This window comes from Cimex lectularius, unplaced genomic scaffold, assembly GCF_000648675.2.
Source record: "Cimex lectularius strain Harlan isolate CLEC.00 unplaced genomic scaffold, Clec_2.1 scaffold438, whole genome shotgun sequence".
In the NCBI taxonomy this organism is placed as follows: Eukaryota; Metazoa; Arthropoda; class Insecta; order Hemiptera; family Cimicidae; genus Cimex; species Cimex lectularius.
The window spans coordinates 1-7,086 of NW_019394146.1; positions in this window are offsets into that span (position 1 = coordinate 1).

Here is a 7,086-nt window from a genome sequence, read left to right on the forward strand (position 1 = left end):
CTGAGAAATATCTAATACTCTGGGGTGAGTCTGTGACATCTGGAGAGTAAATGTAAGTTATTAGCGAGAATGGAGAGGGTTCAACCCCGCCCTGACGTTTATACTCTCGAGAAGTGAATATGTTTTATATCAATAAAAGATCCAAAAAGTCTGTTTGAGCTCAAAAATTAAAAGACCAGAAATTAATTGTTACCCAACAAGAGTAAGAAAAGGAAATGTATACAATACAAAAAACTTTACTGGAATATTTTTCTAAAATACAAATAGTTGAAAAACAAAATAGCACAAATTAAAGTAACATTAGTTTAATTCAAAGGCTTCACCTCAAAAATTAATATTCAATGCTTTTGGGAGATCTGGAGGAAATGAAATATTACGAAGGTTTTAAAACAGTTTTATTTTTTCGTTGAGTATGCTATCGGCATTCGATGGAGGTGTTTTCAAGTTTCGTTTAATTCTACACTCAAGATTGATTGGCATTGGATGGAAGATTGTCTCCAATATTGGCGGATTGATCGGCCTGTTAAATAGGCCTTGACTCTATTACCATTCACAATAAAACACATTTTAAAAAATATGTAGATATTTTATTTTTGATTGTTCCAATAGTTGAATTTGCCCTGAGATTGTGTTATGATTACCACAGAAACTTGCAATTCACAACAGAAAAAGAAAATAACGACGAATTAACTTCCTTGAATATTAAGGTTTTTAGTTGAGATGAAAAAAAGCTAATGGCACGAGAGGGATTGGAACCCACGACCTTCGGCTTGATACGCCGCTGCTCTACCACATGAGCTAACGTGACATCCACAAAGTGTCACGATAGCTCAAGTGGTAGAGCAGCGGCGTATCAAGCCGAAGATCGTGGGTTCGAATCCCTCTCGTGCCATTAGCTTTTTTTCATCTCAACTAAAAACCTTAATTAATTGTACTATGTAATAATGTTGTAGTATTGTAGAAATCTTCCAGTTGTCTTAAAATTTGACATTTACACTTTAACAGTTCATCACTAATAAACATTTTCTGCTCGCATTAATAACAAATATGGAGCAGGATAGGGAAAATAAAAATTAATCGGGCGAATATATTTTCGAAAGTGTCTGCAATTCATTTGTTCACACACCAGTTAAATCCGAGGCTGCCCGCTGATTTATTCCATGCCGGGAAGACCCGTAGATTATTAATTTGACCAAATGGAACAATCACTTATAAATTATATGCAAGAAACCTGTATCAAATCTCGGCTAAGGTGGCCATTGAATGCAAATCGTGAAAATGATTTATACCATCGGAGCTACAGAAAGCTGGAAGGGTTTCAATTGAAATTTAAATGGAGAAGTACATTTCTCTCATTTTAAATTTGTATTCATACTAATTAATATGGATGAAATAAATCTGGCCAAAATCTCATTATACGTTGGTGAAAATAAAAAAATCTAACCTGAATCAAGAAGTGCAAGCCCGATTTTGGAGTTTTTATCTAACAAAGGGTTTGGACCGAACGTTTTTTTGGTGATTCTACACTCCAAAACATCTCTTGTGAATTGACCCTGGAGAATTTCGCTGATCAACGTCTCACCAACATTCAAACTCTCCGCCACATTCGCAACAAAATTCAAATTCATTCATTTTGAAAAACGCGGGACCGAATGTAATTCTGATTGAATGCATTTATTTATTTATTGTATAAAATAAAATATTAATAAAAATCATACCTATAAGTAAATTTAATTAAATAAGTCACGATAGCACAAGTGGTAGAGTAGCGGCGTATCAAGCCGAAGGTCGTTGGTTCGAATCCCGTTCGTGACACTGACTGTTTTATCTCAACCAATACCTTACATAAAATTGAAACATGTTATTTTCTCAATCGGACCACGAAAAATAGTGAATTTAATTAAATAAATTGCTACGTAGAGATTTAAAAAATGTTATATTCAGTGTATTAATTTCATTGTTGGTTAATAGAAAAATAAAAATGTTCCACGAATACGACGAACAATATTCTAATTTGGTATGTTTTAAAAATATAAATCAACAAAATACGTTCTTGTTGCATATTTTAACCAAAATTTTGTAAGCAAAGTAGATCAGAAATTATCAAATCTGGGATTTGTCCTCATTGTCGTGACTGTATCCTTATAAAACCTTTAGATACCGACTGTTGCGAAAATATGGCCAAATTATAATTTCGACGACCAGAGTCTGTCTGACATTCGTAGTGCAAGCTCTAGAATAATTTTTCCCAAAACTTAGAAAATCGATTTTCATGGTTGAAAATTCGTTTTAAAGAAATTGTCAAGTACATTTTATAACCCTATCAAACATAAAATTGGATTTTTATTTCTATTTAAAAAAAGGTTAATTTTCGACAAATAATTTCACTGTTTTGTGTATTTTTTTAAAGAAATATTTTATACATTTTAATGATACATACGCCCTTTAAAAAGCTATGTTCCTCTTCTCTCAAATGGCCTGTTTGACGTTAAAATCCTTTTAGTCGATTTTCAATTATGTATATCCGATTCTGTAAGATATTCTGATAACGAGTTCTTAAAAATCGGAAAAATTTTAGAGGTCAAAAAAGTGATAAATTTAAGTTCCCACTAAACCTATATTTAGGGGTCTCTCTAAAGGTGCTAAGACGAAATTACTAAACATCAGTTCAACGAATTTTTTTATGGCCTAGTTTACTTGAATAATATTTGGTTTTAGAAATTTTTTGGTTATTGATAAATATTGATAGCTTTTAATATACTTTATAGCAGTCTATATAATAAACGCTGTAAAATTATATATTCATATATCCATTATATTTAGTGATCTATTGACCAAATTACTTCTTTCAATTAATTAATCTTTTTATGTAAGGTTTTCGTTGAAATGAAAAAGCTAGTGCCACGAGTGGGATTCGAACCCACGACCTTCGGCTAAATACGCCGCTGCTCTACCACTTGAGCTATCGTGACTTCGATCCACTCAGACACCAACTCCCCATTTCAACCTCACCTTTTGAAATTTCGCTCCTTTTTGCCATTTTTCAAATGCGGTGTAATCAGGATTCGATACTCGACGACATATGAAGTGGCCACGGTGAGCTGTTAGTTCGAATCCCGCTCGTGACATCAACTTTTTCATTTCGACGAAAACCTTACATAAAAGATTAGTTAATTGAAAAAAGTAATTTGGTCAATAGACTACTAAATATAATGGATATAATATGTAAAACTTATAGAAGAAGTTTAACTTTACTAAGCTCCCCGTGTTCAGTTCATATATCGCCGAGAATCGAATCCTGATTGATTACACGACATTTGAAAAAATGGCAAAAAGGAGGGAAAAATCGAAACTTTATAAGCTGCGATGGGGAGTTGGTGTCCGAGTGGATCGAAGTCAGGATAGCTCAAGTGGTAGAGCAGCGGCGTATTTAGCCGAAGGTCGTGGGTTCGAATCCCGCTCGTGGTACTAACGTTTTCATTTCAACCAAAACCTTACATAAAAATATATTCATATAGTTGATTTGAGCAAGTAAGGCAATATAAAAACCTTAAATTTCAACTTTAAAAAAATTGGAAAACCAGGGCCTTTTCACAAGAGGTGGCGTATACGTTTCCGATATTTTGGAATGTAGAATCACCAAAAAACGTTTGTCCAATGCCCTGACCCACCTACATGGTAGTCCGCTTGTCAGTTTAATTAATATTATTGATATTATTAACTGTTTTGCACTTATAATTGCTTGATGCTGCTATATTACGACCTTGGACCGACATATAAGTATGCCTTTTTAAAATTATCGAATAATAGGACACGGCGAGCAAAATGAAACGCAGACAAACCAGGCGAAACTAGGCAGGGTGTTGGAAAGGAACCAGTCACAATAAACTTGTTTCTTCTTCAGAATAGCGACAAGAAATTGCCACGTATTAACAATGAAATCTTGTTTTTACATTTCCTGTGTAAGGCTTCCATGATCCTCGATTCTACATTAAATTTTCTTGAAAGAACAAGAGTTTCAGGACAAAAAGGTAAGTATTTCTTATAGTAATTGAATAATTCTCTGATCAAACATTTCCACGGGAAAAGTCAACGGTCCACGTCTACACAACGTTGTCGTTTTTTTAGAATAACATAGCCAAAAATAATCCCTCGAGCTAGTACAACATGATACCTTTTGACTGGTCCGTAGATTCTTTCTCCAGGGCGGTAACTGAACGGGGGCGTCTAGACGTTCGGGGACGGCTGACGCACGCTTAAAACCCCTCTGATGTCACTTTTAACCGACTAATGAACTCTCCATGATCTAATTCCGTCTCCCATTGGGGGTCCCGCTGGTGCAACCGTCCTTTCAACGTCAGTAACCCATCCCTGCAATGTCTCTTTCCCTTCCCAGTGATAAGGAATCAGTTACAATCGCTCAAAGTTTAATATACTAAGTTTAAAACAAAGATGGATCATGATTAACAGTCATACTTTAAAATGACTACACGGGTTTTGGAGTAAAGCATGAAGTTATTGAATAGGATCTAATAAACTTGTGAACAACTATAACAGGTTAAATTTGGTAGTTCATATAAGTCGCAATGTTTAGCCAAACTCTAAGGAATTATATATTTCAATTAAGCTTACATTAGTCAAACAACCTCAAAATGAATCCAGCTTTTCCGGTTGAAAACATAGATGTCTTCTTCGACTTAATGATGATTTAAAGATATAAATTTAATGATATTGAATTGTTTAAATCTTTAAAACATACTCTAGAAAATTATTGCTTTTTTAAAACTCTGTTATTTATTTAGTTTTACCTAGACGTCAGATTTTTCTATGTTGAATGTTTCGGCAAAATCCGTTATTCAAAAAGTCTTCAAATAGCGACAAAGTTATTTTAAAAATAACTGTGACCCAGAAATAGAGGAAAAGTTATATAAAGTCTATCTATTGTTTAATACAGATCCATTTTATTAACAAAGTACATCACACTGTACGAACATGGGATAATCACGCCAGTACAACTATAACAGCATTTTTACGAACTTTACAAATGCGTTTTTTAATTTAGGAACCTATTACATTTTCATACCTTATCAGAGGATTTTGTAGTTTTATTTATTAATAAATAAAACTACACAATATTCCGCAGCATGGAATTTTCTTTATTAATAGAACGTTTTCGACATCATGACATGTTGTACAAATGTAATTAACACTGTTGTGATAAAATAAATACACTGTATTTTGTCGATTATGTTAATATCATATAAAACGGAGTAACTTGTATGTAACCTGCTCAAAAATGAATAGGGATATTTGTAATTTATTCTTCTAATCATTTTAATAAACTTTTTATAATAATATATAATTTTAAATTAACCAATATATATTTGTTAATTGGATAAAACAAAATAGTAAATACAGCCTAAAAACAAGCAAATGTTAATTCTCACTTTTAATACGGATTTGCTTAAGAATTGTAAACATGAAGATTACTACTACTTGTAAAAAAATAACTTTTCTCGTCTTTTCTCTATTTTAATCCAACATTCTCTTTAACTATGGAAACACATCATCTTGAACCAGAAGTTCGAAATAATATTGTAAGGATGAGTTATGGAGATCACCGGCAAGTTGATATGACAGAGGCAGTTGGCGTTTCTCAGACTGTGGTATTTTATACTTACAACTGAATTAATAAAAAAATTATACGAGCGTGGAAAAATGTGCCTGACCGGGAAAACAGCGAGAATAGGGTCATTATGATCGAGAACGACCTAAATTCACCATGACGGACCAACCAAAAAATAATTAAATATTTATTACTCAGACCATTGTCCCTCAAGTGAAATATAGAATGTAAACTTTAGATTAAAAATATAAAATCAAAAGTAAAAGATTATAAACTGCTCAAACATGAATGGGGATATGTGTAATTTACTCTTGATCTATTCATTTTAATTAAATTAGCAGATATATTATTGTTATAAACAAACGATAATCCTCATTTTTACTAACAGATTTACTTAAGAACAGTTAACACGAAGATTACTCATTTTGTAAAAAAAATACCTTTTCTCGTCATTTCTCCATTTTAACCAAGTTGTATTCTCTTTAACCATGGAAAGACGTCATCCTGAACCAGAAGTTTGGTTATTGTGAAGATACTCATATTATTGTGAAAATGAGTCATCCAGGTCACCGGCAAGTGGATATCATAGAGGCGGGCAATTGACGTTTCTCTGAGCATGGTCTCCCGGGCTTTAGCCCGAATCCGAGAGACTCGAAGTGCCAATAGGAGGCCTGGTAGTGGATCTCAGTACATTACGACGCTAAGATAGGACATAAATATTGTCATTGCTGCAACACGGAAACCTTTCCATAGTGCCCGCCAGATACTAAATGAAGTACAAGATGTTTTGACAAGGCCTTTATAAACACAAACTATTCGTAATCGTTTGTGGAAAGTTGGTCTCACATCGTACGCCCGTTTGAGACGAACTGCAGCAACAGCCCGCCACCGGTAACTCAGGAGATTATGGTGCAGAGAGCGCCTAGAAGAGACCACCAAGTGGAATTCTGTTATGTTTACTGATGAGTCGCGTAATGATAGCAGGCACCGAAGAGGCTACCGAGAACAGGGGATGCGCGCAATGTCCCATTTCGTGCTCTCTTCAGGGCAGTTTGGAGAAGGCGGTGTAATGATTTGGGCTGGGATTTACACTGGAAGACCAACTGAACACCATATTGTAGAAGTCTACCTCACCGCAGTCCGTTATGTCCAAGAAATTATCGAGGAATACATCCCTCAAACCGGGATTTCATTGGCTGAGGTTTTCCATTTCTGGATGACAATGCCAGACCTCATAGAGGCAGAGTTGTTTATCAATGTTTAGAAAACCTGGAAATTTTCCCCCTTCCCCTATTACCTCCAGACCTCAATCCCATAAGCACATGTGGGATGCGTTGAAGAGCTTTTCGATCGCAGCCAGTTGACTTGCAACAACAACAAGGCGGTGTAAGGATTTGGGTTGGGATTTACACTGGAGGACCAAATGGACTCCATATTGTAAAAGGCAACCGTTATGTCCA